This window comes from Schistocerca cancellata, chromosome 6 (assembly GCF_023864275.1).
Source record: "Schistocerca cancellata isolate TAMUIC-IGC-003103 chromosome 6, iqSchCanc2.1, whole genome shotgun sequence".
Lineage (NCBI taxonomy): Eukaryota > Metazoa > Arthropoda > Insecta > Orthoptera > Acrididae > Schistocerca > Schistocerca cancellata.
Window position 1 is genome coordinate 315,862,719 of NC_064631.1, and position 25,177 is coordinate 315,887,895.

At 40.6% G+C, this 25,177-nt stretch overlaps 1 protein-coding gene across 1 annotated transcript in view; it reads right to left on the reverse strand.

Annotated features, from left to right (window-relative positions):
* LOC126190780 (dnaJ homolog subfamily C member 13) overlaps nt 1–25,177 on the reverse strand; it is a 362,669-nt gene that overhangs the window by 84,187 nt on the left and 253,305 nt on the right. The gene's annotated exons all lie outside the window — the stretch shown is intronic.

Sequence of the window (25,177 nt, forward strand, 5' to 3'; positions counted from 1 at the left end):
TTAAATACAATTTTTAAAAAAATTGCTTACAGCCTTTTACTCGTATGCAGTCATTATTTTCTTGCAAAGGAAGATACCACAAAGACAATTTTGCTTCCATATCAGCAGTATGTTATGCTGATAACTTCGTACCCCATAAAAGCCAAATATATGTAGCAGACAAAAAATTGGAGTTGTTGCTACAGAATTATATGAAGCATTCAAAAAAATTAAAAAGCATGAGGTTTATCAAAAGTTATTCAAGTTTTAATTCAACAGTTTCACAAAGTTCCTTTACTTAAAGAGTTTGAGAACTGATGAAGTAGAGGCACTGGAACAGACTAAGAAAGGAAAGAAACAGAAGTTACTTTTACAAAGTGAGATCTCACTTTTAAAATGATTCAGTATTGTAGGACTTACATTTTCTTTCTCTTACTGCCTGTTGGCTTTTCTATAAATTAAGATCTGTTTAACAATTGTTCTGATGTTTCAGCAGCATGGGTGTCAGTACCAAAAATTCACCTTCCATTGCTGGTGGTACACTGGAGTGCAGCCCACAGCCAGAGATTACATGTACTGTACGTGTCATGCCAACGTCTGAGGGCTTTACCCTGGTCATTACTGCTGTGGCTCTACCCTTGTTATGTGCAACAGTCATTTGATGCAGCACAACTAGAATCTAGGATGCATTTACCTTGAGGCTGCATCCATGGGCTCGACTCCTGTATGTCACCAGCAATGGAAGTTGAACATTTGATAATACCAGCAACTCACAGTAGTGAAACTTCATAAAAACTGTTAAACATTTGGCAAAGAACCTGAGGCAAAAGTCAACATGCAATACGTGAGCAAACGGCCATGAAAGATTCAACCATTTCTTTATTTTGTTTTGCACTGAAAGGCATGCTACTTTGGCTAATAGAGTGTAATTTTGAGAACTACCAAAAATTTCAAATCAAGACTGCTTTTTGAAAGAATAATTCGAGGTAGAGTGGATGGGGAGGGGGAAAGGACTCCCGAAATATTAAAATCAAACAACATAGCACACATTTGACTGAAAACCAAATATATTATACAAAACTGTATAGGTTATTTTAAAATTTATTAAAATGATAGAAACAAACACAGGACAACTTAAATCTACACTCCAGTAAAATGAACTGAATGACACAAAACTAAATCTTCAGAGCTGTTAGCTCACTTCCGGTTTCAGTTCAACTCCCATGGGGGGAGGGGGGGGGGGGCAGAGAGAGAGAGAGAGAGAGAGAGAGAGAGAGAGAGAGAGAGAGAGAGAGATGGCATGGGGGGGGGGGGTGAGGGAATCAACAGCAAGATGATTAGTTCCTTGTTCAAGGATAGTCCATTTGGAGTTAGGGACATCGTTATGTGACGTTCTCCTCCTCCCTTCCCCTCCACTCCCCCAAGCCCCTTCCCACTGCAGGCCAAAAAAATTATGTCCCATAATATATACAAAACCAGAATATGAAGCCCCATTACAGTGGAATAATTAATTGACACCGAGAAAAGTAAGGCATAACAGCACATAATACATTTTTATTTGAATCTGCATATTTTATTCAAGTAAGAGGACGTTGAAAGCAGATTGGGATGAGGTGACAGTGTTTGCATGTGCAGCTGAGTCCCAGTGGAACCACCCTCAGAGCAGATCTCAGGAAGACACGCCAGGAGGGATGCAGTCAATGTCATGCAGTCAACTGGACTCTTTTGTAGTAGTGTACTTGGGTGCCAGTCACAGAGCAGGGAACACAGATCCAAGCTCCTGTGGCATGAGGCACTAGCCATGACTGTTTTATGTCCCAGAACTGGGAAGAGAAGGAACTCTGTTTTAATAAGGTCCAGGAAGGCACTATTGTGCACAAATCGTAGAAAGCTGTGCTCTTCTTTAGAACACACAGATGCTACAGATAACATCTAGAAAATGGAGGGAGAATCCATAGTTTGGGGCGCCTTTGAAAGTGAGATGCCACCAAAAGTTGAGTCTGCAAAAACTAAAAGTTTATGCAACATAGGAATTGCCAGGATTGAATATGTAAATAAACTGGACATAACAGAGAGATGCCGATAAGGACCCACCTCACTGGACACAGGAGGTGATAGAGAGAAAGAGGAAGATGCCTTTTTTCAGTACTAAATGGAAGGATGTCTATTACTGGCCAACTGCCTGAAGAAAAATTTAGGGAATGGGGTCAGCACTTTCTAAGAAACATTTTTACAGTTCGTCACTCGGAATGTCTGTAGCCCAGCCAATCAAAAACGGAACAACAAGTGCAAAATGCAGAAAAATGAGTTTTCCTTTTAATAAGCATTCGGTACAAAATTATTTCTTCATCAGTAGCCTCCACTGCCAGATTTCTGCTCTGCTTGCCTCTGATACCACCAGAACAGATGAGTCAAAGGACTTATAAAAATTTCAGGTTTATTTGAACTTAGCTGTGCCGCACGATGACCGATTCTGCTGCCACTTCAGCGTCCACCTTCAGTTTGTTATGGCAAGATGTTGCACAAGACAGGAAAGCCATTTTTATGGAAGTTCAATAACATAAAGCTTTGCTCTGAAGACTTGCATTCAGATTCAAATGACCAGTTTGCTTTCAGCTCTGGTCACAGATGCAACACATTCCCTTCTTTAGTACCATCTGTCTTTTTACTAATGTCTTGATAACCATGGTACAACTTTGTGACTGCAATTTTTCCATTTATGCGATCATCAGAATCTTATGCCAGACCCTTTTATCGGATGTGCCAAGGTTTTATTTTAATATCATTATCACTTCTCAAATGGTTTACAAGTCAATTTATGGCATAAACCGAATTGATTGTAATTACTGTTTCATTTACTAGCACTGAACTCATAACCCATTGTTTTGGAGGGTGTCTTATTCACGTCAGATCAGTGGGCCTATTTACATACCTGCACTTTGAAAGATGACCTGCCCTACTATTCTGGCAACTCCTGTACACGATTTGTTGGTCTGCAATTTCCTGACATCGAAGTCAGATTTGCAAAAATTGGCAGGACTTGCATTGCTATCTAAACAAATGAATGAAGTCACTAAACCTAAACATAGCTCAAAGTTGCTGGCACATAACCTCTTTGCAGTAAGGTGAGGTTGGTATATGTTCACTGTTGTCCAGCTGAAAAATCATCACTGCACTTTTGGAGAGGATTTTATTTATTTTACTTGTACTAAATGTTGCGTGTTAGGAGTGGACTGAATTTTAGTTTGCGCATGATGACTGAGAAATTATATGTTAGGTTGATTAGCTTTTCTTGAACACCAAATGTGTGTGATCTTTAACAATTGTGTTAGAAAATGACAAGGTTTGCCAGAGCATGAACTACAAGTTTTGCACAGATGAGTGACTATGGAGGGAAGTTTCACGAAACTTAGAAACATTCGACAGTGTTGCAGACATGGAAATGCTGCAAGAAAATATTCAGGAATTAGATACCAGTGAGCAGTGTAAAGTAACATCTCAGAATGAACATAACATGAATATGGGCAAGGTCAGGAACAAATTACTTACAATGTATATGTAGTAGTGTTCAGGAGAGCAGATGAGTGTGCAACTTCGCATGCAGCAGAAAATTCAGAAACTACAAGTTACAAAATTGCAGCACAGAGTGGTGTTCATTGTGAGCCCTTGGCGATCACTTACTGTATTTAACTAGCACAGTTTTCTAATCCAGATATTTAGGAAAAGTGAAAATCTACTTAAGCAAAGTGAAGATAGAAATTATGCAAGATTTAAGAAACACCAAAAGAAAAGAGATGATTATTTTAAGAATCATGTGGAACTCTTTAAAAAAGTGAAGAAATATGGGATGCATAATTTTAATAAAATAAGGTGCAATTTAAAATCTTAAACATAATGCTAAATAAACAGACAGGAGACATGAATAAAAAACTAGAATACCACATGAAGAAATGTGAGCAACAGAGAACAACTTTAGACAGTACGATGCATCAGCTTAATTTAAAAGTAGACACACTGGTGCGGGACACTAAAGGGATGACGGAAGAAATAAGGAAAGATGTCAATATCGATAATACCAATATTAAGAACATTGACACTCATACGAAGAACAGTGAGAGCCATACAAAGCATATTGATATCAATAAAGATATTGAAGCAGTTAATTCATGGAGAGAGGAGTATGTAAACTCAAAGACTAATATGAAGAAGAAAGTGGTAGAGCAGGTTGAATTGCTAATCGCAACTATGGAGCAGTTATTGAATCATAATTAAACAGCATTTGACAGAATGATACCGATAAACATAAGCAAACATGTCAAAATAAGAGATTTAGTGCAATTTCAGTACATGTTGGACATAAATCAGAGTAACAAGGAGCCGTTAGATACATTCATGAAAGGAAAGAAGAGTAGTACATTTTCAATCAGTAATAACTTAAGAGGGAACGTGACGATTCAGACTGAGGATGAATATAGTATGGAAAAATGGGAGATCAAAGAAATTATACTGCTTCAGCATAATGCTATCAAATTCTGATCCACCAGTAACTACCACTATGAGTCTGAAACTGTATCATGTGACATGGGTAATGAGGAAACTGGGAAGCAGTTTGTGTCAGTACAAAAGGTCTCTTTATTCCCAGATGTTGCGAACTGTTTACAGCCATAGCAATGGATCGAAAAAATTTATGACAGATTACGAAAATCTTGGACACGTTTTAAAAATTAGGTTCATATATACTGACTTCAGAAAGGAGGTAGCGATGAAAATGTGATCAATTGCAGGACAGCCCAAGATGTGTGACAAATTCACATACGCATTTCTCCAAGAATACTGGTTGAGAGGAACACAAGAACAGATAAAGATTGGAATAATGATGACAGAAAACTATGTAGAGTTGAGGTGGCCAGGTCTCTTACAGTTTTTCTAAGATATGGTGGGGAGGTGGTGATTTTTAGGTGCATCATATGGGCCATCAGAAATTTTACACATTTGCTTGACAAAGCTCCCACGTGAAGTTCAGAAAGAGGTAACGATCACTGGGAGAAACGTGCATGATATTCAAGGATTCCAGCAGGTACCACATGAATTAGGATACAAAAGGACTGGAGAAGTGAGGGCACCAGTATATTTTATTCAGATTAACTTTCTGCCAGTAAACCAACAAGTAAACAACAAAAACAGGGGAATGAGACACCCTCCAAGAAGAAATGGAAATGGGTGGGATAGAAGAAATGATAACCAATAATCTCAGTATCGGCCACATGACCAAAGAAACTACTAAATACATGACAACAAACCAAATAATGACAGACAAGATGATAGACAAAGGGACAGAGTAGAGATTGTTGAAGTCAGAGGACCTGACCCCCAACAAAACGCAAGAAATGAAGACAGAGAAATGATTCTCGAAACTGACTAGAAATTCCCACTTCAGAACAGACAGTTCAATGTGCTAGAACAGCAATAGCATACAATGAAGAGTTTGAGGATCTTAGGAATATATCTTTAGGAGAAGAGGATGAAGTTTGTGAAACCTTGTTGTAAATGATGATTTTAATAGTAGGTTAGTCCATTGTACACTTGATTTCTATTTAACACATGCATATTTATTATGTTCGTGACAGGGAGAAGAAATGAGCAGTGCACAAGACACCAAATGTAAAGGTTAGAGGAGTCATGAGCGATGAGAGTGCCAATGTGAAGGAGCAAGTGCGTGTAGATTTAGAGTCCCAAACTAATGATTTTTATGTGTTTATGGTGATACAGTGTCTGACAGTAGAGGCAATGTTGGGACTTGGTTTCTTGAAATTGTATGAGATGAATAACGTTACCTTGGTTTTCAAGCCATGGCAATTCAAATAAAATACTTGAGCTTTTCATGGTTACCACCACCACCACCACCACCACCACCACCACCACCACCAGTAAAACCCATTGCCGAGGTTGACACAGTTTCTACTTATACAGGCACATTTGTAACCTCTGGCACCCCAGAGAGAGAACATGCTCAGAAGGTGATTTGTGCAGCTCATAGAAGCTCCAGCCTGCCATGGGACTGAGCGATGTCAAGTGGTGCGAGGGGCTGGCACCAGGTTTGAAGCTTCCACTCCCAACACTCTACAAGCATCCATCTTTGCTTCCTGTCAAGCCCCCCCCCCCCCCCCCCCCCCCCCAATTCTAAAAAGTGTGTGGCCCTGGTCTCTCTCAAAATTGCTGTCTATTCTAATTTCATCTGCCTCCTTTATGATGAAACTCCAACATGTAGATGAATGAGCCAAGACTCTTGCCTCTTAAAACCATATTTAGTGATTGCTTTCCAGGCAATGTTCAGCTATGGCTGATTTGTCAAGCTCCCTTTAATAGCTGCATTTGCAAGGCACACCGTACACAGCGGGCACGTTAAGAGCAGTGTTGTCTTTAACAGGGTGTAACATATCTCGTATCTTGGGAGTGGGCCACAATACTGGTCTCAGTCCATGTCTCTGCACCACAAATCCTATCTTGCTGCTCGTTGCTCACAGTATGGCAGGGAAGCAGATGGCTTGGCCTCTTCCGCAAATTCACAAGGCATCCTTCATAAGTAGCACCTACCAGCATTTGTGGTGTCTCCCTCGCTATAACCGTTCTTTCTGACCATGTCTCAAATGTTGCAATTCAGACTGTATGTGGACATCATCAGAAATAATCTTCGTTCTGTGTACTAATGCGTTCATGACCACTTTTCTGTGTATAGGTCGCACAGGATACAGTGGCCAATGCACAGTGACCATTTTTCATGCAAAGATCTGTGGAAATTCATTCTTTTATTCAGAAGAAGAGGCCGAGTAACGTTTTCCACCTTTCGGCCAGTCAGCAATGACAGAACCTGCAATCTTTCTCAAATGATTCCACAGAAACTATTAAGTAAAAGGATTTCATTTTTGCTTCAGTCGTAGCCTTATATGTCAGGTTCATTATGTAGTGCCCTTCATTCCGTTAACAGTCTTACTTCTTGTGATATTTACATGGAAGTAAGACAATGCGAGAAATTTGGAAAAGATTGCATTGAAAAATTGGGGTTGCTGCATATGAAATTTAGCTAACACATTGAATTTTTCTTTAGATTTGGTTGGCGGTCTCTATCTGACACCAGTGTCGAAAAAAATGATCTGACTTAGGACTATCAATTGCGATCACATTGCACCAGTGATAAAGCCAGAGTGAAATATCCACACTATTCCTCATATTTCATAAATGGTTTGAGATATCAAAATGACATTTTGGCATAGCACAGGAAGAAGAGAGTATTTTGCAGTGTGGTTATTATGCAAAACTTCATTATCTACCATGTTATTCCATTAACTATGGACTTTTATGATGAAAGAATGTAATTTTTAAGGGTAGTCAATAGATGGTGAAACAAGAAATGCTATGGGTTTTGGAACAACATAAGCAAAGTCATTACATGTTTATTTTGCACCAAGGATGTGCTGTTTCATTAGCTGCTGACCTTACTTTTCAATACTGTGAACAGCAAAGTTTCTACTCACCATATAGCAAAGACAGACACACACACACACACACACACACACACACACACACACACACACACACACACCTAACTTCAGCCTCTGGCAGCTGAAGCCACACTGTTAGCAACAGCAGCAGTGGCTGCCCTGGGAGTGGCAACCGTGTGGGTGTAAGGAGGAGGCTGGGATGGGGAGGTGGAGGCATAGCAGGGTAAGGGTGGGGGACGGTGAATTGCTGCTGCGGAGTACGCAAGGATGAGGTGGAGAGAGGGTAGGGCAGCTAGGTGCAGTAGGAAGGTTAGATGGAGGGCAGGGGAGAGGTGGAGGCGGGGGGAGAGGGTGCGGAGAAGGAGAGAAGTAGAAAGACTGGGTGCGTTGATGGAATGAGGGCTTTGTAGTACTGGAATGTGAACGGGGAAGAGGTTGGATGGGTGAGAAAAATGACTACTGAAGGTTGAGGCTAGCAGGGTTACAGTATTGTATGATATATTACAGGAAGAGTACCTACCTGTGCAGTTCAGAAAAACTGGTGTTGGTGGGAAGGATTCACATGGCATGGGCTGTGAAGCAGTCATTGAAATGAAGGATGTTGTGTTGGGCAGCATGCTCAGCAACAGGGTAGTCCATTTGTTTCTTTGCCACAGTTTGTCGGTGGTCATTCTTGCGGACAGACAGCTTGTTGGTTGTCATGCCTATATAAAATGCAGCGCAGTGGTTGCACCTTAGCTTGTAGAGTACGTGACTTGTTTCCCAGGCAGCCCTGCCTTTGATAGGATAAGTGATGTTTGTGACCGGACTGGAGTAGGTGGTAACAAATGACAAATGTTCTGCCCACTATCCTTCCTACCCCTCCCACAGTGGTATTCCGTTGTCCAACAAACCTACACAATATACTCATCCATCACTACATAACCCCTGCTACCAACCACTTACCTCATGGTTCATATCCCTGTAATAGACCTAGATGCAGGACCTGTCCCGTGTCCCATACATCCTCCCACAATGAATGGCCACCAACAAACTATGGCCAAGAAACAAGTGGACCAGCCTGTTGCTGAGCATGCTGCCCAACACAACGTGCTTCATTTCATTGACTGCTTCACAGCCTGTGGCATATGGATCCTTCCCACCAATATCAGCTTTTCTGAATTTTGCATGTGGGAACTCTCCCTGCAATATATCCTACGTTCCCGTAACCCTCCTGGCATCAATGTTTGTTAGTCATTGCCCTCACTCATCCAGCCCCTTCCCTGTTCCCATTCCAGCACTACACAGCCCTCATTACACCATCACACCCAGTCTCTTTACTTCTCTCCTCCCCCCCCTCCCTCCCTCCACCTCTCCCCTGACCTCCGTCCAACCTCCCGACTCCAGTTAGCTGTCTTACCCTCTCTCCACCTCATCCTTGCACACTTCCCAGCAGCACTTCACTGTCTCCCACCCCTACCCTGCAATCCCTCCCCCTCCCTGCCCCAGTCTCCTCCTTACCCCACACAGTTGCCATAATGCACTGCTGCTGTTCGTCACAGTGTGGCTTCGGCTGCCAGAGGTCAAAGCCGTGTGTGTGTGTGTGTGTGTGTGTGTGTGTGTGTGTGTGTGTGTGTGTGTGTGTGTGTTTTTTACAACAAAGGCCTTTATGACCGAAAGCTTATACTGCAACACTCTTCTTGTTCTGCCTATCTGCCACTCAGCATCTCTGCTATATGGGGAGTAGTAACTTCACTTTTTATCATGATGTTACATTCTTTCCATTTCCATTGTTTGACCCTACTTTTCTTCAGCCCCTCACTTATTAAACTTAATAAACCACTGTTTCAGGATTCTCTCGTAATTGCATCTGAACAACATATTAATGAGGAGAGACCATGTTAAATCTGCTGAGTTTTGGCAAAAGAAGCAAATTTTAACAAGGCAAATAGAGAAATGTGTAGGTTTAATTCAAAATAAATTCCCCACTCGTGACCCTCCTCTGAAAGTTACAAATGGTTCACAAATCAGGCAAAAATAAATTGCTGCATTTACAGCAGAATTCTTTTTAGATACTAACCAAAGAAGAGGTGACAGAATTTTTTGAATGGTCCCCATGCAAGAGTGGATATGGAGGAACCTCACTTAATATTTACCAAAAATGTGAGTATAGGCTTAGTTTAGAACGACACTTCCCCTCCAGCACACTGAGCGACCGCCCACTGCTGCCACTCTCAGCACGCTTTCCCAGCCAACTGCACATCTAGTGGCCACGTCATTTTGTGCTCACTATTCCAGGTGGTGAAAACTAACTGTGTTCAAGTATCGATTAGCGTGTGTCAAAAATGGTTCAAATGGCTCTGAGCACTATGGGACTTAACAGCTGTGGTCATCAGTCCCCTAGAACTTAGAACTACTTAAACCTACCTAACCTAAGGACATCACACTCATCCATGCCCGAGGCAGGATTCGAACCTGCGACCGTAGCAGTCGCGCGGTTCCGGACTGCGCGCCTAGAACCACGAGACCACCGCGGCCGGCCTAGCGTGTGTCAGTTCCCTGTACACTGAATGACCAATTCGGCCTTCTACCTTCAACTCAAATAAAACATCCAAGAATGCTAGCTTGCCATCCTTCTCTGTCTTGATAGTAAATTTAATGTAGGGATGGACAGTGTTCTTGTGATCAATCATTTCCTGCAGTGCATTTTCACCATGAGGACATATCAAGAAGATATTATCAACATACCTTAAGAAGCAATATGGATGCAATGCCACGGTACGAAGTGTGGAAACAGTTAACACAGCAGTACCCCAGTGGAATGAGGCAGATGCTTTTCCACATCGGCAACCACTGAAGCATTTCACACACATGCCACAAGGCGCACCAAAGTCCATGCAAGCATGGCCCAAAAGTATATAGATACCTAGCCATTCTACACTAAAGTCACTTGTGTTAGTATCACAACTCTACTACTAAGGGGCTGCAACACTTGAGGCACCATCCAGAATGCTTTTTGCGGATCACAGTTTGATTCTGCAACAGGGCAGTACGCCCTAACACAAAGAGATCTGGAGCCGCTGCCGCATCGGGCCAGCACTGGGCCTGAAAAGAATTTTGCTGGCCATCAATGCCATTAGGCCATCACCCACCTGCCACCTGCTAAACAGTGTTGGAAGCACATATCTCGCCACCGCACTTGCAGCCATAGTTAGCCAAAGCTGCTGGGTCTGAAGTCATCGCTGAGAGGTGGGTGCATCATGAGCCATTGCTCAGCTGACACTGCATTCTGTTGACGCTTCTGGATAACAATACACAGGAGGCTACTGGATGCCTTAGCCACACCACTACTTCCCAAATTAAACCATAGCAGGGAGCCACAATAAAGCAATTGATAAGCTTTCAGGTGCTTCACTGACACTGCAGTGCCCTCTTCATCCCTCCAGCACCAGTCTCCTTCAATGATGTCAAAGTACTGACATTGCCTTTTCAGTGCAACATCTGGACCTATAGCCTCCAGTACAGTGAGTCAAGAATTTTAACTGTTGGTCGAAGAATATTGGTCACAGAAAAGCAGCTTGACCGCTGCACTCTTTGTAAGATGAATGTTCTTAAAGTAAGGAGACAGTGGATTTGTCACTCTTTAGAGGTAACGGGGGTCATGATTGTCTAATATCTGTCAGACGTTGTAACGGAACATATTAAAGGCTTTACTGTACCGAAGTATGCGATACCCTCCAAATTCAACCAGTTTAACGAGTATTTATGATTATAGCAAAGGTATTGTGTATGTTAACAATGATTGCATAACATGTCTCCATAAACAGTCAACCCATTAAATTATACTGCGTAACTGACCCACACAAAAGTTAATATCACTTGATCACTGATACAGCAAATGTCATCATGTAAAAACACTGAGTTCATCGTAAATAATTAATATGAAGTACGAAAAATAGTGGCCAACTTAGGTATTTTGGATCTCCTTAAATAAAAATCACCCAGTGAAACCTATTTGTTCACTAGGAGCGTTTTCACTCAGTATTCACGTAAGCATTCCTATTTTAGATGAAAACCAATGTAATTCTTAATATTTCATGTTATTTACTTATTTATGCAAATTAGAGGAAGTCAATTGACAAACTTCTAAAAAACGGCCTTTTTGTAACAAAGAATTATTCTGTCAAGTCAACAAATCTGTCTGTCATTTTAATAACATGTTAAATTATGTCACTCGATGCAAATTAATAACTTTTCTGCACAAATTATGATAACAGATATACATGTGACTTAAAAACTATCTCTCTTTTTAGTAGTTCTTTGACAATGTTATAAATACAAGCAGCGAGAAGGGTCGAGAGGCAGTTGGAATGTCACTTTGGTAAAGTGTGTTTGTGTGTTATTGTTTGAGGTGGATAAACAATGCAAAGAACATGTAACGGAAATACTATTTTGTGTTGTGTCATGGTCTTTGGTGGACAGTGGAATTAAGATGGCCACCAGAGTAATAAATATTTGAAGTTTACATATTTGTTGGTTTCGCTCGTTCTTTATCATCAAAAGCATATAAAAAACACGGGACCTCATGTTTTTAACCCTAGACAACCAGATTTAGAGCCAGCATCAGCATCGAGACACAGCAGTGATCCAGCAAGTAGCAGCGATTACCACAACACAATGCATTTTAATGGCGCCAACCTAACATCAAGTGCTAACAAGCTCCGTAAATGGGAGTGAAATAGTGCGATTATAGCAATTAGCTATACCTACGACCAGGCGACCATTACAACGTACACAATGTAGCTTAAACGGTCATTCAGCATCGAATGAAGAATCAGTATCAGTAATGTGTTCAATGTGTAATCATTACGGGCATTTACCTAGGCAGTGCTGAGAATCAAAATGGCTGCGGAACTAGAGGCAGTTTGTACACTGTCAGAAAAGATTCACACAACTGACAGCAGTTAATGCAGAGTTATGTAGTTTGACAGAAGTGCAGTTGCCACAGTGAAATATACATTTAGCAGCCCTAAGTTTAGTTGCTCCTTTCTCTAGCAAATCAATTGACAATGTGCAAATGTTAATGAAGGATCTTAGGAATTTGGCAGAGATGTAAGGGTGGTCTGATGTAGAACTTCTCACAGTAGCAAACTTGAGATTAAGTGGAGAAGCAAAAGCTTATGTTGCCCCAAGAGACTGGAAAATAGTGCAGGTGACTCCTTTGCGTAAGGAGGGCAAAAGAATGGACCTGCAAAATTACAGACCAAAGATCCCAAACATCAGTCTGTTGCAGAATCCATGAACATATTATCAGCTCAAATATAATAAATTTTCTTGAGACCAAGAAGCTTACGCCCATCAATGAGTATGGGTTTAGAAAGCATCGCTCATGTGAAACTCAGTTTGCCCTTTTTTCACAAGATACACTGTGAACTATGAACGAAAGGCAACAGACAGACTCCATATTTCTATTTCCCAGAAGTTCTTGACACGGTCCCCCTTTCAGGCTGTTAAAGAAGGTATAAGCATATGTAATAGGTTCACAAACATGCAAGTGGCTCAAATACTTCTTAAGTTACAGAACCCAGTACATTGTCCTCAACAGCAAATGTCCATCAGAATCAAGGATATCATCTGGAATGGCCCATAGAAGTGGTATACGACTGCTGTTATACGATTTGATGGGCAGAGTAGGCAGCACTCTTCAGTTGTTTCTGACTGTAGGATGATGCAAGATGACTTAAGATAAGATTTCTAGTTGGTGTGATAAATGGCAGCTAGTTCTAAATGTAAAAAAATTGTAAGTTAATGCAGATGTAGGAAAAACAAACCTCTAATGTTTGGATACAGCATTAGTAGTGTCCTGAATATCTGCAAAGTCATATGAAATTGAGTGAGCAAATGAGGTTTGTAGTAGGAAAGTTGAATAGTCAACTTTAGTTTATTGGGAGAATTCTAGGAAAGTGTGTTGAAATTACTAGTAGTGATACAGTGTAACTTCTGCCACGCGCTGTAAGGTGGCTTGCAGAGTTTTGATGTTGATGTAGATGTTGCAGAGAGGATCTCAAGAGAGCTAATATGTTCAAGGAATTTAAAAAAAAGGTTGATTCAAAGGTACAGTCCATTAAGTAACACCATGGCCAGGTTAATCGGCAGAAAAATGTATCTGACAACAAACTAAAACATATACAGAAATCATATATGAACAAAAGAAAAAGGCAATCACAGTTAATAATACAGCCAGTCACTATCAGCCTCAATAATAGCTTGGCATCTCCAAGGCATGCGTGAAACCTGGTTTCCCACATACTCATATGGAAGAGACCTCCAAATATGTCAAATCTGCATTGACAGCTGTTTCAAAGTGAAGATGTTTTCCCTTGCAACTTCTTTTTCAACAGGATTAGCATCAGGTGTCCATGAGGCCCAATCCAGTATCTGCACACGTTTCTCCTGTTTCCAGTCACCCATGTGGTGCTTCAGATCATTGTCATACAGGAGTATCAAAACTTCATTTTTGTTGATGAACCAACATTTGGAAATCAGCATCAAATGTCTTCGATAAATGCAACGCATAATCTGCAATCATGTCTCTTCTTGGGTATTTCAGTCAAGAATTCAAAGTAAACTAATGCTTTATGGACATTTCATGAAGGACAAAGGTCCCTCTGTTGGATTGTGAAAGAACTAAGGTGATATCTCTTACTATCTGTGTGTAAAGATGCATGCTCATACTTAACAGACTTTATACAAAGCACTGCTGCCAGATATTTTTAGGGGGCAGTTGTGCATGGTAACACAGAAGCGTATCAAATCAGAAGAATAATTTGTGGATGGTATAATGAATATCAATGGTAATACATATAAGCTGAGGCAGAATGCTATGGTGAATGAATTAACTTCACGAGAGGCACAGCACAGGGGCTGCACTCATTATTATGATGGTTGACTTCATAAATGTCAATGAGAATATGGACAGGAGTTCTGATTGATTTGCCTGCTGCTTTCAAATTGGCAGATGAATGTGCAAGGAAATTATCATGTCAACTGGATTGAAAACTGCACGGACAGAGTTACCAGCTGACAGCGGGTGTTACAGATGTGAACAGACCAGTCATGCATGAGCAGAAGGAATGTCGTCATCAGCGGGACAGCGGAAGCAGTGGCAGATGTCAGCATAATGGTAACAAGAAGTAGTAGCAGACTGGGAAAGAGGCAGATGTTAAATGCCAAAGAGAACTCTAGGTCCACTTATGGGCATTCCTAGTAAAATTAAATGCTATGAAGACACATGCAGAGGTGGGCTGTATGATCAGAGCAATAGTAGGGAAAAAGAATTAAATGATATTGCTAGACACAGGGGTGCATGTTTTGGTCACCAGTGCAGATTTGTTGGAACATAAGCAATGGAACCCACAATGGTACAGGCTGGGTGAAGCAAGGTAAAAATGTCACATGATTTCATTTAATGTGTAGCCATTGTGCCACATGTGACTGAGGCTGTGACAGGATTCTGGGTTTGCATGAGAATTGTGACAAAACTGATCTTCATCAGCACATGGTGGAGCTTGTTGGAAAAATGTTTCAGATAAGCAATACCACTGCCAGTGTAGCAATGTCACAAAGTGGGTCCATCGAGTACGACAAGCCATTCAAACCATGAACAATCACACAAACTCAGTTCACACAACTGTGCACCTCAGGGTATCAGGAAATCACTCTGGGCTAATGTAAAGTCTAACTTAACAAAAAAAAGTTTGTGTAAGGTGGAAACGTTGGAAGTAAATGAAGCACTAGATCAGGTGGGCTGATAAGTGAAATGAAGTGTTGTATGCACTCAAGAGGTAAATGGTGAAAAAAACTGTATCTGTGTTTGTGGATTATTTCAGCACCGAGGACTTAAGGTTGATAAAGGGATTATTAATTGCTAATGTAGGTATCCTAGAGGAGGAACAGTGGGATACAAGCCATGTAGGCCATGGACAGTTGCCAAACACCATGCAAACTGCATTATGCGGGAAAGTGAAGAACCTAAAGGGAAGTGGTATGGAACAGACGGAAGAGTTACTGTTGGAATTTAGCAATTTGCTTTTCCCAAAAAGGGTCACTACAAGAAACGCGTATCATGCAGCATCGGTCATCAACAAAAAATGCTTCACTGGTTTACTGCAACCCGTACAGACGTCTGAGGTACTTGCAGCCAATTCTGGAAGAATTCATCAATCAGGAATGTAATAGCCCACGGGTGGCCTAAATTGGTGTTGTGCCCAAAAAAATCAGTGGCTGTATCACAAAAATGTAGATTTTGTTCCAATTATTGACACCTGAATGCCAAAGCTATAACAGATGCCTACCTTTGTCGAATACTACAGAAACCACAGACAATTTAGGCCAGTGCGTGTAGTCTTTAACAACGGACTTAAGCAATGGCTACGATCAGCTAGAAGTCATTCTGGAAGACTGATGAAAAACAGCACTTCCCAGGGTGCGGACATTATCAACTCAGGAGGTGGTCTTTTGGATAGAAGAAGGCACCTGTGACATTTCAGAGGTTGCTGGACAAAGTTATCAGAGGATTGAAACCTTGTGATGGCCTGGCATATCTTGATTATTCAACCATCTTTGTGACTGATGTGGAGCAGCACTTACAACCCCTAAGGGAAGCATTCCTGAGATTGAGAGCCACAAATTTAATGTCGAGTACAGAGATGTGTCATTATGTGTTGGAAGAGGTGCCAACCTTGGGTTTAGGACAGACCCAAGGTTCGTTAAAGCCATAAGTGACGTGAATTTCCTGTACCTGAATTAGTGAAGGAATTACAATCATTTACTGATGTCACAAATTATTATACAAAATTCATAAAAGAGTTTGTGGAAACTGCCAGACCACTGACAATTACTGATAAAAGGTTCAAAATTAGTTTGGTCGTAGGACTGTCAGTGTGCTGTTGAGAAACTGAAAGAAGCTTTGAATTGAATCAAATCTTTGTATTTTAAAATTTCAATAAGGACTTTATTCTGCCAAGTGACACATCCAACTGTGCACTTTGTTGTGTGTTGTCTCAATAAACAGAGGGCACAGAACATCTGCTGGCCTATGCATCAAGGCAAATGAACTCAGAAGAGAATAATTACTCCATGACCGAGAAGGAAATGTTGAGCCTTACCTATGGGATAATCTACTTCAGGTGTCATCTTTATGGGAAAACATTCTCAGTGATAACAGCTCATCCAGCACTGAAATGGTTGCATGGGTTAAAGGATCCATCTAGTAGGTTGGCATGGTGGGCAATACAATTGGGGGACTGATTTTGAGGACATACACAAACCTAGAAAGATACATGGGAATGCAGATAGGTTAAGTAAAAAAGTAGAGTTTTACAGATAGGTGGTACTGAGCTTAAGGAAGAGCAGACAGCACAGAGAATGGATAGTGGATGTAAACAATTTAGTAGGCAGTCACAGTTTTGCATACAAGATTGACTGCTGCAGTAGTCTGCAAGTGGTGGTGCCAGCAAACACATAATCATTAGTGACGAAGGTCTACCGACAGGTGAGCAACAGAGAAGTACTGGTGGAAGGACAGGAAGTCGGATGTGGACCAATATTTACAGAATTGGATACAGTATGGACAGAGAGCAGATCTGTGTTAGACAAGAGTACCACTGGAGAAGTCACCTGAAGCATTAGCACCATTTCAATTGCCAAGATTGACTTTTCTGGCCCTTTCAATAAAACACCTGCTGGGAACATATATGTACTCATGCCTATACACCATTTTTCAAGATACATGGAAATATTTACAAAGCCCAACCAACAGGCAGCAACATTGGTGCAAGCACTAATGAACAACTGGATACTGAAGTTCAGTAAGTCTGAAACGATAGTGACAGATCAGGAAACCAACTTTGCTGGATTCGTGGTAAGAATTATGTACTCTTTCATGTGTGATAAAATTGCAGATGAATCCTTTACATCCTCAACCCAATGGAGAGATGAAAACCATGCATAGAAACACAGGAAAGATGCAGGGATACTATATGGATACACACCACACCAATTGGGATGTTTCTTTACAGTATGTGGTCTCGAAGTACAACTCTAAGCAGCATACGAATAGAGGATTGTTATTGTGTGGAGTAGTATATGGTTGTAAGGTGCTATTGTCATATGACATGTTAAAAATCGGATGGGTAACACAAGAGAAACAGTTAAGAGTGTTCGTGAGAGTAATGAAGGAAATATGATGCAGGATGTGCAGGGCTAATACAAGGACACTAGAAAAGCAAGAAGAAGCAGTGAGTTGTTCTGCAAGAATGCCACGATACAAGGCTGGGAATTGGGTAATGTTATCAACTTCTTACACTGCAAAGGGGAACATAAAAAAAAAATTCCCAGGTATCTAGGAAATATCAAGTTTTGGAAACTATGTCACCAGTGAACACCCAGATTCCGTCACTAGTGAGGGTGACATATGTACATGCGGGATGTTTAAAACCATTTTGAGGGAGTCCAGATGTTATTCCAGGTATTGCGGTTTTGACTGGAAAGGAAAAGCAGAAAAGAAGGTGCAAAGGAGCGAGCAAAAAAATTTGTATGAACCACTGAGCAGTAGTAAGCACACATTAAGACCTGGAAAATAAGAGAAGATGTATGTTTTTTGTTTGTTAGGTATGAGTATAGCATTAAGGTATGGTGTAGGTGAGATGAACTGGTGTGCAGCAGCAAGGGACTTTAGGGGGAGGAAAGGATAATGGATATCCCAGTTCTCAGCTACGCCAGTAGACAAGATTGTGCAGACCATAGCCGTGCTTCTGATTGCCACTGGAGTAGAAACATTGCAGAACCAGTACCTGGAAGAGGGAGTGCTGTTTGCAAAGCAAGAAGATGTGGGGATCACCAGCCAATGCAAGCTTATACAGCTAGTAATTAATACGTGGGAAATGGAAAATGAGGTGAAACAACTAGAGGAAACATTTGACGGTTTCCGGCAGTGCACATAGAATCACGAAGTGCTGAAGAAGTGTGTCAGGGTAAAAGTGCAGTGGTTGTTACTGATTGCAGAGGACAACAGCACACATGCAAAAATGGAAGAAGGGGAGACGCAGAAGTGTTACAAGGGCGAAGTTACGATTTGCCCAAACAGGGCAGGTCTGAACTCTTGTGCAGAGAAGTTATTGCTGTGTCTGAAAATGCAAAAGAATTGCAAGAAAAAGGTGACTAGGCTTGAGTTGTACTTCCAGCAGGTGGGGGCACACTGGTTGTACTGTACCTTTGATAAAGTGGTAGTAGCAACCAGGGGAAGCTCACAACAGTGAAAAGGTTAGAGTTAGACAGATGTGGACTACTAATACACGGAGGTGACAAAAGTCTTGGGCCTCCTTTTCCTGGCATAATACAATAGTGCAACATCATGACATGGCACTGACTCGAGAAGTCATTAGAAGTTCACTGCAAAAATATAGAGCCACCCATAATAGAGCCACCCATAATAGAGAACTTGTTGCCAGTGCATTATTTTGTGCATGAACTGACCCCTCGATTATGTCCCATAAAGGTTCAATGGGATTCATATAGGGTGATCTGGGTAGCCTAATCATTCACTCAAATTGTCCAGAAATTTCCAAACAAATCACAAACAACTGTGGGCCAGTGACATGGAGCACTGTCATCCATAACATTAAGTCCATGAATGGCTGCAAATAGTCTTCAAGTAGCTGGACATAACCATTTCCAGTCAATGACCAATCTGGGACAGCTACTCTTTGGCAGCCCAGTAGGCTACAGAGTTAGCCACCACTTGGTACGAAGAGGCATATATTCCCAAGAAGGAGATTTAGAGCTCCCAGTATTGCTTCTTAATGTGTAACTAGATAGTGAGCCTTCACACAGAGCTGCTTAAAAGTGAGGAGGGTGGTCCATGACAGATACCAACTGAGACATAACAGGGTCATTTGATAGCCCTGAATAGCTGTTCCAGTGTCTTTGGCCCACCATGGTATCTGTAGCCAGAGGAGATGACCTGTCAAATGGTGAACAGCAGTACCAGTGGTGCAGGTGATCTTTTCGGAAATGATTCCAACAACCTAGTTCATGCAGTCTGACAGAGAAGGGGTGTAGGTGATGGCAAAGGCATACAACTGCCAGTTGATCCTTCGGAGAGCCCAACATAGTAACTGGTCTTTCAAGCGGTGACAAGAAAAGACAGGATCACTGGAATATAGATAAATGTAAATTAATGCAGATGAATAGGAAAAAGAATTCTATAATGTTTGAATACTCCATTAGTAGTGTAGCGCTTGACACAGTCACGTCGATTAATATTTGGGCGTAACATTGCAGAGCGATATGAAGTGGGACAAGCATGTAATGACAGTTGTGGGGAAGGCGGATAGTCATATTCGGTTCGTTGGTAAAATTTTGGGAAGATGTGGTTCATCTGTAAAGGAGACCGCTTATAGAACATTAATACGACCTATTCTTGAGTACTGCTTGAGCATTTGGGATCCCTATCAGGTCGGATTGAGGGAGGACATAGAAGCAATTCAGAGGCGAGCTGCTAGATTTGTTACTGGTAGGTTTGATCATCATGCGAGTGTTACGGAAATGCTTCAGGAACTCGGGTGGGAGTCTTTTCGTGAATCGCTACTGAGGAAATTTAGAGAACCAGCATTTGAGGCTGACTGCAGTACAATTTTACTGCCGCCAACTTACATTTTGCGGAAAGACCACAAAGATAAGAGAGATTAGGGCTCGTACAGAGGCATACAGGCAGTCATTTTTCCCTCGTTCTGTTTGGGAGTGGAACAAGGAGAGAAGATGCTAGTTGTGATATGAGGTACCCTCCGCCACGCACCATATGGTGGATTGCGGAGTATGTATGTAGATGTAGTGTAGTGCTTGACTGTTACAAGTTAGTTAGTTAGTTGATAAGTTACGTGTTCCATTGATCAATAGCACGGAAAAATGGTTATGATGTGGAACGTGTCAAATGCACAAGAAACAGGAAACAAGGTTTTTTTTTTGTTTACATCATAGTGTTATACCTAAATATTTATATTATCTATCCCATTTCCTTAAATGGCACAAAATGTATATATTATATCTCCAGATTTATTTATTCACATTCAAGAATTCATCTATGGTATAGAAGCAGTTGTCAAGGAGGTATGATTTCAATTTGTTTTGAAACTATTACTGCTGTCAGTCAAACATTTTATTTCATCTGGTAATTTTTCATAAAGTTTTATAGCAGCATATTTTACCCCTTACAGTGCCAAAGATAGGTTAAGTAAACGATAGTGTAGATCTTTCTTTTTTCTGGTATTGTAATCATGAATATCGCTGTTGATTTTAAACTGGTAAATGTACTGTGAAGCAGTTGTAAGAATTCCTAACCTTTTAAACAGATGCCTACAAGATGTGCGACTATGAACCCCCCACATTATTCGAACTACTTTCTTTTGAGCAGTGAATACATTTTGCCTAAGAGTTGAGTTGCCCCACAATATTATTCCGTATGACATGAGAGAGTGGAAGTATGCAAAGTATGTTAGCTTACTAATTTCTACATCCTTAAAATTGGCAATTATTCTGATTGCAAAAATGGCTGAACCTAGACGCTTCAGGAGATCCAAAATATGAATTTTCCAATTAAGATTCACATCTATATGAACACCCAAAAACATAGTATGCTCTACCCTGGCTACTGATTTCTTTTGATGTGTTATGTTTACTGAAGGAATTATACTTTTTGCAGCAGAAAATTTGATGTACTTTTTTTTTTTTTTCCCCCAGAGCAAGCCCATCCACAGAAAACCAATTAATAACTTTTCCAAAGACCTTATTCGTATCATTTTCTATCGGACTTACTGAATTAATAATTATGCTTTTATCATCAGCAAACAGTGTCAGTTCAGCATCTTGTTTCACATAAGAAGGGAGATCATTCACATATATCAAGAACAGGAGGGGACCCATGATCGAACCTTGTGGAACACCTAATGTAATTTCACCCCAGTTCGATGAAGTGGCAAACTCATTTGAACCATATAAAGAGAATTTTTGCTTCCTGTTATGTAGATATGACTTAAACCACTCTTATGCTGTTCCATTTATACCATATAATTATTATTTCTCTAACACAATGTCATGGTCCACACAATCAAATGCTTTGGACAAGTCACAGATAATTCCTATTGGTGACATTTTACTATTTAAAGACTCTATTATGTGGACAGTGAAATTGTATATAGCTGTCTCAGTCGAACAGCATTTCTGAAATCCGAACTGTGATTTACTAAGTATCCCATTACTGTTGAGATGGCTAACCACTCGTGTGCATTACTTTCTCAAAGATTTTTGAAAATGCTGTAAGCAAGGATACTGGCCAGTAATTATTGACATCTGTCATTTCCCCCTTTTTGTAGAGAGGCCTGACAATGGCATATTTTAACCTGTCTGGAAAAATACCCTGAGTCAGTGATGCATTACATATGTGACTAAGAACATCAGCTTTAATTGCTCCACATTGTTTTAATAACCAGTTAGAGATGTCATCTACACCAACAGAACATTTATTTTTCAAAGATTTAATAATTTTACTTTTTTCACAAGAGGTTGTTAGGTGAAACTTAATCTGACTAATTTTTTTTCAAAACTGACTCTTCTATCTACTGCCTGGCTTTTTCTTTTGAACTGTTTTCACCAATTTTTTCTCCTACACTTAAGAAGTGATTGTTAAATACATTGGCTACCTGTGTATTGTTGGTTAAGATGGTCTCATTCTCTTTAACAGTAATACTACCTACCCCAGTGGTTACTTTTCTTGTCTCCCTTCTAACAACATTCCACATTGATTTGATTTTATTGCTGGAGTTGTTAATTTCTTCTCTAACATACACATTTCTTGATTTCCTTACAACTTTTCTCAGTATGTTACAGTAATTTTTATAGTGTAAAACTACTTCTGGATCTTTACTACTTCGTGCTGTCTCAAAGTTTTCTTTTTCTTTTGCTGAAGACACTTTCAAGTGTGTAGTGTTACATTTAGTAATTTTCTTTGGGAAACAATGTTCAGAAGGGGATATAAATTAATCAAGAAATATGTTGCATTTATCATTAGCATTTGGCTCATTATATACATCTCCCCAATTAAAATTTCTTAAGCTTTCTTTGAAGTGCTCTATAGGTACCAGGTTGAGTAACTTTACACTTTTACTTAATGGTTTCCGAACTGCACACCCTGTTAGGTTTTGTAAGTTAATCAGTTGTGCATCATGGTCTGACAATCCATTTACAACTGGGAAAGAATGTGTTTGTTCTATATCCTCTTGCTGTACAAGTACATTATCTATTAGAGTACTACTGTCCTGAGCTATACGTGTAGGGAAATTGATCACAGATTCTAAGTTATATGTTGTTAATAGCACTTCTAGTTCACTTTTCCTATCAGAATTGCTTAGAAAGTTTACATTGAAATCACCACTGATTAATAACTACTTCTTTTTGTCTGACAGACAGCATAATACGGAGACAAACTTTTTTTATGAATAGCTCCCAATCTCCTAGTGGAGACCTGTACACTGTTGCTAATATCAACACAACATTATCTAGCTTAAGTTCACATGCACAAACCTCAAAGTGCTGATCAACACAAAATTTGCTTACTTCAACAGTTCTGTATTTATACCCTTGTTTTATGAAAATGGCAACTCCTCCTCTATCCATGCTAGATCTACAAGTGTAAGATGTTAAATTATACCCATTTATACTGACATTTTCTATCCCCACAGTTACATGGTGCTCAGACGAAGTATATCAATCTCATTCTTATTTTTGAGATCATCTAAACACATTATCAGCTCATATACTTTATTTTTTATTCCCCTGATATTTTGGTGAAGTAAGTTGATCCCTATTTGCAGTGCATGAAGTTTCTTTTCTTCTATTTTCCTTGGTTGTTGTCTGTCTGGAATTTGGCTTTAACCTAAAAAACCTGTCTGCATGGTCTCAATAAGCACAGGGATCACCCCTTGTGTGACTGTGCCCCCCCCCCCCCCTTACAGTATCTGCTAATAGAGCAGCTAACTTATCTTCCTATTAAGGTGCAGGCCATGTGCCGTGGAACCCCACCTACCAATAGCATCAACTGGAACAACACTCATGTGAGACTTTGCCGGTGTCTGGAGCATCCTGTTCAGCTCAGTGTTAACACGCCTTACAGCAGTCTTTACCCAGGGCTGATCATGGCACTGAAAGACCTCCACAAACCCCACATTTGTGTGCCCAGTTTCTGCTCCTATTTTATCCAGGTCACTCCTAATAGCCAGCTGCGGTGGCCGAGTGGTTCTACGCGCTTCAGTCCGGAACCGCCTTGCTGTTACAGTTGCAGGTTCGAATCCTTCCTCGGGCATGGATGTGTGTGATGTCCTTAGGTTAGTTAGGTTTAAGTAGTTCTAAGTTCTAGGGGACTGATGACCTCAGATGTTAAGGCCCATAGTGCTCAGAGCCATTTGAACCACTCCTAACACTGTATCTTGGATTCATAGCCAGGCTGTTTCCTGCTCCCCAACTATAATTATCTGATCTTCCTTCTCAAAGTCCTTGCATAGCTGACCTAAGTTTTCTGTCACTTGGCTAAGGCCAGCACTTGGTTTCACAAAACTTGTGGTCTGGTCCTCAGTCCCTAATTTCTCCTGAAGATGTTGGCCCACACCCCTCCCATGACTGCTACCTATAAGCAGAATTCTTCTTTTCCTGTTCTGGTTTGATCCCGACCTGTCTCTTTTCTTTAAGCTAGTATTCTGCTTCAACCTACAGTCAACTACTTCTGAATGAGGCCCTTCCTCCACTACTTCAGATAGCAAGCCAAACTGATTTGCTAACTGAATGTCAGAAGTAATATCAATTGTTTCCCTTTTCCTCCCTTAGCTTGCTACCTTTTCTCAGTGCCCAGAATCCTTTTCCTCCCTTAGCTTAAATAATTCCAAATTCACGATTTCTAATTCAGCCTTAAGGACATGAATCTTTGCCTCCTGTTCCATGATTTTTCTGTCCTTTCTACATAACCTACATTGCCACAGAAGAGACTCATTATCTACCCTCGTTTCCTCTCTGCTGCACTCGCCCCAATGAAACCACAACCTACAGAACACCCCCCCCCCCCACCCCTCTTTCAAATTTCTACAGCAACCACCACACTTGCCACACATGGTTTGATAGTAAAACTTAACACAAAACCAGAAAATAACTTCAACAACACAATAGTTTCGTAACCTGTACCAATACGTAACTAAACACTAATGTAAACAAACTTATAAACGTGCTTCAGAAACTTTTAATTAACCACACAAATTCTGGATGAGAGACATGAATTAATTTAACTTTGAAGCACTAAGTCTAGTCAAAAATAAATATCTAAGCTCGTACGAAATTTACACCTAAGTATGTAAACAAACTCGCAACTGCCGGCCTTTACAAAACGCTTCCTTTCTGGTGTAATTACATTTAGAAAAGCGAAACCTTCAATAGATAGATTAGATAAGATAGATAAGAAGTAAATTCACTAGTCTAAAATGTAATATTAACTAAATTAGCTCTTATTTCAATAGTAATCGCTTAACTTAGTGAGAGCTTCATACATGCGCGTCCGCCTGGCTGCAGGGCTACCAGGACAGGCAGCTATATGACCATCATATAGCATGGAAAGTGAAGGAAGT